This window comes from Gossypium hirsutum, chromosome A06 (genome assembly GCF_007990345.1).
Source record: "Gossypium hirsutum isolate 1008001.06 chromosome A06, Gossypium_hirsutum_v2.1, whole genome shotgun sequence".
In the NCBI taxonomy this organism is placed as follows: domain Eukaryota; kingdom Viridiplantae; phylum Streptophyta; class Magnoliopsida; order Malvales; family Malvaceae; genus Gossypium; species Gossypium hirsutum.
The window spans coordinates 61205051-61213887 of NC_053429.1; the positions used below are offsets into that span (position 1 = coordinate 61205051).

The following is an 8837-nucleotide window of genomic DNA, read 5'->3' on the forward strand; positions in this document are numbered from 1 at the left end:
TGTATTAAATCAACAAACAAATGACCTTAAAATATAGATGCAGAGTACTACGAATGGTTAAAACTTTAACTTAGGCATAAAATCATCAACAAGAACCAATAATATTAGTGGAGCAATAACAATATGTTGAATTAATAAGATAAACAGGTGTAAAGTAATAGGAGTAATAATACTAAAAATATCAATAGTAATAAGACAACTAAAATATTGTAAAGCATTTAGAGGTGCAAAAGAGGGAACTGATAGTGGTGGTCAGTGGTGGCCGCGACGGTGGATGGTGGTTGAACGGTCGGTGTTATCGGTTGAAGGTATGGGTGGTTGTGTGAGTGGACTGAGGGAAAAGGGAGAAGAGGAGAAGTTTTGTGTCTGTGGAGGGGTGAAAAATGAGGAAGAAGGGAGAAGGGGCAAGTGTGAGGAAGAAAGGATAGTGGGGAAATTCGTCGCTGGTGGCTCGTCGGAGAATGGTGGTTGGAGTAGAAGGGGTTGTGACTTACGGCGGCTGTAGGGGAGATGAATAATAAAGGGAGTGAAGGGATGAATAGTGGGATTTAAATAGGGGTGGAGAGAAATTAGGGTCAAGGGAGGGGAATAAAAGGGGGCCATGGTCGTGCCGAACCCGTGTTAGTCCACACGACCGTAGCCCACGCCTGTGTGGTGTTCTCCTAGCCCGTGTTTTTCGTGAAATTTTAAGTCAGTGTCGCACACGGCCCCTTAGACACGTCTGTGTGCACATTCGTTCACTTCTCCCACGCCCCCTAAAACCAGCCCATTTCTAGTAATCAGGATTGCACACGGCTTTTGGGCACGACTGTGGCTTAAACCCATGTTGTATTCTGACTTGTTGAAAGTTTCAATTGTTTGTGCAATTTCCCACACAGCCTAAAGCACGCCCGTGTTCATGACCATGTGTCGTCCATGGCTGCCTCGCATGGCCGTGCTGATTTAATGTATGCTATGACTCTGCTGATTTATTTGGGAAATTAAAGTGCAGTTTCACCACGGTCTGGGACATGCTTGTGTCCGTAACCGTGTGATACACGCAACCGTATCACACGGCTGTGGCTATTTATCGCAACCCTTGTGTTACCCTATCTTGGGGAAAATGTTTGTCCTGTTTTAGCATGGCCATGGCCACGCCCATGTCTCCTACCCGTGGTGATCCCACGGCCTTGAGCATGCCCGTGTGCTAGGCCGTATGTGCCAAGAATACCTGCTGTTAGATTGTAAAACAAATGGAAAAACAAACTAAAGTTACTTAGTGGGGTTAGTGCTCGGGTTGCCTCCTGAAAAGCACTTATTTAGAGTCTAAGCTCGACTTTACCTTGTGGGTATGTTACGCTGGTTCGCGGAGCCGTAGCTCCTTTCCATTGTTTTTAAAATTCTTACCGTTATAAAGTTTAAGACGATGTCCACTTACCTTGAAAGTGCTTTGGGTTGGGTGACTTACCTCTATTGTGCTATATGGAAAAACGGTTTGGACTATGAAAGGACCTAACCATCGTGATTTCAACTTCCCAAGAAACAATTTGAGCCTTGAGTTATATAACAGGACAAGATCCCCTACTTCAAATTGCTTGTGTTGCATTAAACGAGCATCATGGCGGCGCTTCGTTGCTTCCTTGTATAATCGTGAGTTCTCATAGGCATTAGCTCGCCATCCATCTAATTCATTCAGCTGCATCAATCTCTTTTTACCTGCGAGTTTGGGATCAAAGTTCAGAAATTTTATAACCCAGAATGCTTTATGTTCTAGTTCAAATGGTAAATGAAAACTCTTCCCATAAACAAGTCTGTAAGGAGATGTTCCTATTGGGGCCTTAAAAGGAATTCTATCGGCCCATAAAGCATCATCTATTTTATTTTCCCAATCCTTCCTATTTGACTCTACAGTCTTTTCTAAGATACATTTGAGCTCTCGATTCGCGACTTCAACTTGTCCACTAGTTTGAGGATCGTAAGGGGTAGCTTTTCTATGGTAAACTCTATATTTTTTAAAGGTTTTATCAAATTGAGCATTACAAAAATGAGTACCCCTATCACTGATAATTGTTTTAGGTGTTTCAAATTAAAAGAAGAGTTTGTTAAGGAACCTTACCACCACTCTAGCATCATTAGTAGGTAAGGCTTGGGCTTCCACCCATTTAGACATATAATCAACGGCGACTAAGATATATTTATTCCCAAATGAGCTAGGGAACGGACCCATGAAGTCAATACCCCATACATCAAATATTTCACATGAAAGCATGTACGTTTGAGGCATTTCATCACGTTTGGAGATATTACCTATTCGTTGGCATTTATCACAAGAAGTAACATACCTGTTGGCATCTTTAAATTGTGTGGGCTAATAAAAACCTGATTTGAGTGTTCTATGTGCGGTCCTAGTCCCACTATAATGTCCTCCAGTCAGTCCTGAATGGCAATGTTCCTAGATTCTAATTGCTTTTGACTTCGTAACGCTTATTCTAATGACTTGATCTGTACATATACAAAAAAGAAAAGGATCTTCCTAAAAGTAGTTTTTCACATCAGTAAAGAAGCGTTTCTTTTGCTGATGTGTCAACCCTTTTGGTGCAACGTTAGCAGCTAAATAATTTGCAATATCTGCAGACCAAGGTTCCTCAGAGTCAGATGTAGCAAAGAGTTGTTCTTCAAGGAATGAGTCATTTATCCCCTATTTGCCAAGTCCCTTGAGATGTGGGTTTTCTAATCTAGATAGATGATCTGCTGCAAGATTTTCTGCTCCTTTCTTATCTAGAATTTCTAAATCGAATTCCTGCAACAATAAAATCCATCTTATTGGTCGAGGTTTTGCATCTATTTTAGTAAGAAGGTATCGAAGAGCTGAATGGTCAGTGCAAACGACAACTTTAAATAATATTAAATATGGTCTAAATTTATCGAATGCAAAAACCACAGCCAACAATTCTTTTTCAGTCGTCGTATAATTTTCTTGTGCGGCTGTCAAAGTTTTGCTAGCATAATAGATTGGTTGAAAATGCTTGTCTTTCCGCTGTCCAAGAACCACACCCACTACAAAATCACTCACATCACACATTAGTTCAAAGGGTAGATTCCAATCAGGTGCAACTACAATTAGAGCATTAATTAATTTATCTTTAAGAGTATTAAATGCTTCTAAACATTCTTAACTGAAACTAAAAGGCACATCTTTTTTTAGTAAATTCGTTAAAGGCTTAGTTATTTTAGAAAAATTCTTTAATAAACCTTCTATAAAATCCAGCATGACCTAAAAAGCTTCGAATAGCCTTAACTGAACTAGGGGGACGTAATTTCTCAATAGTTTCAACTTTTGCTTTGTCAACCTCGATTCCCTTACTAGAAATTTTGTGGCCTAACACAATCCCTTCACGAACCATGAAGTGACATTTTTTCCAATTCAGTACTAGGTTCATTTCCTCACATCTCATTAGAACTCATTTTAAATTTTTAAGGAAAAGATGGAAGTTACCGAATACCGAGAAATCATCCATAAATACCTCCATAATGTCTTCCACGAGTTCATCAAAAATGACCAACATGCATCGCTGAAAAGTAACAAGAGTATTATATAATCTAAAAGGCATTCGTCGATAAGAAAACGTACTGTATAGACATGTAAATGTTGTTTTCTCTTGGTCCTCAGGAGCTATTGGGATTTGGAAGTAACCAGAGAGTCCATCTAGGAAGCAATAATACATATGCCCAGATAATCTTTCCAACATCTGATCAATGAACGGTAAGGGAAATTGGTCTTTTCTTGTGGCATCGTTTAATTTCCTATAGTCAATGCAAACTATCCGTCCTGTGACTGTTTGCTTTGGAATTAATTCGTTCTTCTCATTGGCCACAACAGTCATGCCTCTTTTCTTAGGAACAACCTGCACAAGGCTCACCCAAGAACTGTCAGAAATAGGATAAATAATTCCAGCATCTAGAAGTTTAATTACCTAGGCTTTTACAACTTCTTTCATGTTGGGATTCAGTCGCCTTTGAGCTTGTACACAAGGTTTATATTCATCTTCCATTAAAATTTTATGTGTGTAAAAAGAAGGACTGATCCCTCTTATGTCATAATCTTCCAAGCTATGGCTCTTTTGTGCTCCTTCAACACTTAGAGTAACTTGTCCTTTTTGGTTGGCTGTAAATCTGAAGCAATAATCACTTGTAATATGGAATTATTTCCAAGAAACACATATTCTAAGTGATATGGCAGTTGTTTTAATTCCAATTTAGGAGGTTCTTCTACAGAGGGCTTTAATTTTAATTCATTGTTTACCTCAATACCCTCGTAGCTCTTCTGTCTCAGTGAAGGCTCATTAGGATTTAATTCAGCTTTTATCTTACCTATCGCAGAATCATCATTGTTTACCTCCTCTCCTTGGGCAAGACACAGTTTCAACGTGTCCTTATGTACGATTTCCTGTAAAGAATCTTGAGTAGCATGATCAATAGAGTCAATAAAATAACATGAATCATCCCGTTCCCTAGAAAATCTCATGGCATCATAAATTTTAAAAATAATCTCTTTGTCACCTACCCTAAGCACAAGTTTACCATCACCCACATCAACAACAGCCCTAGCAGTGGCTAAAAATGGGTGACCTAAAATTAAAGGACTTCAACGTCCTCATCCATGTCAAGCACAAGAAAATCAACAGAGAATAAGAATTTATCTACTTTTACAAGTACATCCTTTATAATACCCCTAGGATATTTAACAAATCTGTCAGCTATTTGAATACTCATCCTAATAGGTTTTGGTTCCCGAGGCCAAGTTTCTTGAACATTTTGTAGGGCATCAAATTAATGCTAACTCCTAAATCAGCTAGTGCCTTCTCAACATTTAAACTACCAATTAAGCAGGGAATAGTAAAACTTCTTGTATCTTTCAGTTTAGCTGGCAGTTTATTTTGGAGTATGGCTAAACACTCCTCGTTGAGTTCCACTATAGACAATTCTTCAAACTTCCTTTTATTTGTTAGAAGCTCCTTCAAAAATTTTGTGTATGTAGGCATCTGCGAGATAGCTTCAAAAAAAGGTAAGTTAATATGTAGTTGTTGAAACAGTTCAAGAAATTTATCGAATTGTGCATCCATGCGGTCTTTCTTCAACTTTGCTGGGTACGGGATTGGTGGTTTATATTCCCTCAACACCAGTTTTTCATTGTTTTCAGGTTTTACCTCATCATCTTCTTTTTTTGTCAGCTTCTGGTGGCAGCTTCTTTTGAGATTCAGCTAACACCTTCTCATTCCTTAATGTAACTGCTTTCACATGCTCTTTTGGATTGGGTTCGGTGTTACTAGGTAGACTCCCCAGTGGTTTCTCTGAAATCATCTTAGCCAGCTGTCCTATTTGATTCTCGAGCCCCTGAATTGATGCTTGCTGATTTTTAAGTGTAGTTTCAGTGTTCTGAAAATGAGTCTCCGCTACTGAAATAAACTTTGTCATCGTCTCCTTAAGGTTCGGCTTTTTCTCTTGCTGGTAAGGTTGTTGTTGGAAGCTTGGAGGGGGTGGTGGTCTCTGATTGCCTTGGCCTTCCCATGAGAAATTTCGGTAGTTCCTTCAACCTGCATTGTAAGTGTTACTGTAAGGATTATTTTGAGGCTGAGGATTATTACCCATATAATTCATTTGCTCGTTCTCCATGTTAGGGCCGTAGGATGGATATTCTGAATTGCTCGTTCCACCTCCACTTGCATCACACTGCATTACTAGATGAACCTGTGTAGAACCAAGTAAACCATCAATTTTTCTATTCAAAAGTTCTACCTGATTGGAGAGCATAGTAATCGAATCAACATTAAAAACGTCGGCTGCTTTTTCAGCTTTGTCCTCATGACTTGCCGCTGATAATTGTTCAGTGACATCACTTTTATGAACTTATAAGCTTCTTCAAGTGTCTTATTATTAATGGTTCCACCGGCAGTTGCGTCGATCATTTATCTAGTTGAGGGATTCAAACTGTTGTGGAAAGTTTAAACTTGTAGCCAAAGAGGCAACCCATGGTGAGGGCACCTTTTCAATAGATCCTTGTATCTTTCCCATGCATCATAAAATGTTTCTAAATCCATCTGCACAAAAGAAGAGATATCATTCCTTAACTTAGCTGTTTTGGCCGGCGGAAAGTATTTAAGTAAAAAATTTTCGGTCATTTGTTCCCAAGTAGTGATTGACCCTCTTGGTAACGAGTTCAACCACTGTTTAGCCTTATTCCTTAATAAAAAGGGAAACAACCGAAGGTGAATGGCATCATCAAAAACACCATTAATCTTAAAAGTGTCGCAAAATTCCAAAAAATTTGCTAAATGAGTGTTTGGATCCTCGTCCTGCAAACCATCAAACTGAACAAACTGTTGTATCATTTGAATCGTGTTAGATTTCAGTTCAAAATTATTTGCAGCAACAATAGGTCTAACTATACTCGATTCAGTTCCTCTGTTAAAGTAGGTTTAGCATAATCATACATAGTACGAGGAGCGGGATTCTGATCTACTAGATTTGCAGCAACCACAGCAGGCAGCAGATTATTCTAATTTTCAGCCATTTCCTCGGTATTAGTGTGCATATTGCCCTCTCATTCTTCCTCTATGTATTGTAGGCTTCGCCTGATTTCTCTTTGGTTTCTACGAGCTGTGCTCTCGATCTCACTATCAAAAAGTAAAGGTCCTGACGGGTTTCTTCTAGTTATAAACTATAAAAACCTGCCAGAAGTAAATAAAACAAAATTTAATAATTAAAACAAAAACAAAAACAAAATTAAATTGCAATAAAAATAAAGAATGGCTAAAGTAATAAAAATTAAGCGTTCCTAATATTTTAGTCCTCGGCAATGGCGCCAAAAACTTGATGGTCATGAAACTAACTAAAAATTCGACTAAGGCAAGTGCACCCATCGAAAAGTAGTATAGTTGAGGTTAGATCGGAAATATCGTATCCACGAGGACTAAAAGTGCTAGTAATTACTATCTTTTTATTATCTAGCCTAAGAATTTAAGGGATGTTTTCTAAACTAAACTTAATTATCTAACCAACTAAGAATACGATAGAGATAAAAGTTGGAAAATATTCTTTGAAAAACTGATGGAGAAGACAATACCCAAGGAAGAATCCACTTAGACTTCACTTATCACTTCTGAATTAGACGATTTATTCACTTGACTTAATCCGTAGAAATCCCTAATTTATGTTAATATCTCTCCCAAGACTAAGAACAACTAACCTAGGTTGATTAATTGAAATCTCTTTCTAATTAAAACCCCTATTGTCGCATTAACTCGATCTATGGATCCCCTTATTAGATTTGACTCTAATCCGGTAGATTTATGTCGTCCTATCTCTAGGATTGCATGTAACTCCGCTTAATTATGAATGATCTACTCTTAAACAGGGACTTTTGCTCCACTGAATAAGCACATCAAAAACATGAATTAATATCCTGAAATATTAAAGCAAGAATTAGAACTCACAATTAAGAATAAGAACAAGTATTTATCATATAATTCAAATAGTAATAAGATACGTCCTAGGTTTCATCTCCCTTAGGTATTTAGGGGGGTTTAGTTCATAATAATGGAAAACATCTCAAAATTGGGAAAACAACAAAACATAAAGAAACCCAAAGAACTTCTAAGGAAATTGAGTGGAGATCTTCAATCTTGAAGTAGATCCGGCTTCTGAGCTGATTCCGATGGTTGTCCTTGAGTATTTCCTGCCTTCTCCTCTGTGTGTCCCCTTGGATCCTCTTCTAGGGTCTTTATATAGATTTTGGAATGCCCAAAATAGCCCAAAATTAGCCTTTTCCGAATAGAATTAGACTTTGGCTCGACAGGGACACGGCCATGTGCCACGTCCGTGTGAAGGTGCTCAAGCCGTGTGCAATTCTGACTTGGTTTAATGTTGACACTGCCATGCCACACAGGCGTGTGGCCTACCCGTGTGTCACACACGAGCGTGTGGACTACCCATGTGGAAGTGTCTAGGCCATGTGGAATACTGAGATAAGCCTATTTTGTTCGTTTTTGGCCCATTTCTTGCTCGTTTCACCTTCCTATGCTCACCTAAGTATAAAACAAGAATTTAAAGGATTAAGAGCATCAAATTCTCTAAAACTTATGATAAATCATCCAAAAATATGTCAAGCATAGGATAAAAATATGTATATATTATGGTCTATCAATTGGGTTTGTGTTTTGGGCATAATTTTTATTATCTATGAGCTCGATATTGTATTTATCAGCTCTTATTATTTTATTATTTTAGTATTCTAAATTTTTAATAATTATTAAGTAGTTTAATTTATTTAAGAGTTTTATGTCAACAAGAAATTTTAGTTTATAACTACTTCTAATTTAGAGTAATTAGAGTTCTAGTATACTAAAGAGTTTTATTTAGATTTATTTAGCTAGCCTATATATAGGCATTTGCATTGTACACAAATCAATCAATTCATTATTATTCAACTTATCTTTTGAGTTAATAAATTCTCTTACAAGAATTTCTCTTGAGTTTCTTTTAGAAGAGTTTTAACAATCTTTCCAAATTGTGGGGATCATCTTCAAATTTTTTATTGCCAAGTTTTCTATCTTGGGGGGAAATTAAAGCCGCCTGAAGGGAGTGTTGAATTTTTTGTGTTTCCGAGGCTTAGAACTTCTACATATCACATTCTATCTTTTCCATCTATCTTCTTTATTTTCTTCTTTATTGTTTCAATCTTTGATTTATTGTTTTATTTATTTATCTTAGTTATTTATTTATTTTATTTGACTTGGATTTAATTGTGTTTCAGGTTATGCCAAAATCCAAATTTCTTTCCAAACATCTAAAGCCCTAAG

At 37.4% G+C, this 8837-nt stretch overlaps 1 non-coding gene across 1 annotated transcript; it reads left to right on the top strand.

The window, feature by feature from the left end:
• The first annotated feature begins 6003 nt into the window (after window positions 1–6003).
• Window positions 6004–6110, top strand: LOC121231226 (small nucleolar RNA R71). Its single transcript, XR_005929292.1, has one exon. It is a non-coding gene; the product is annotated as a small nucleolar RNA R71 (small nucleolar RNA).
• Window positions 6111–8837: the final 2727 nt, after the last annotated feature.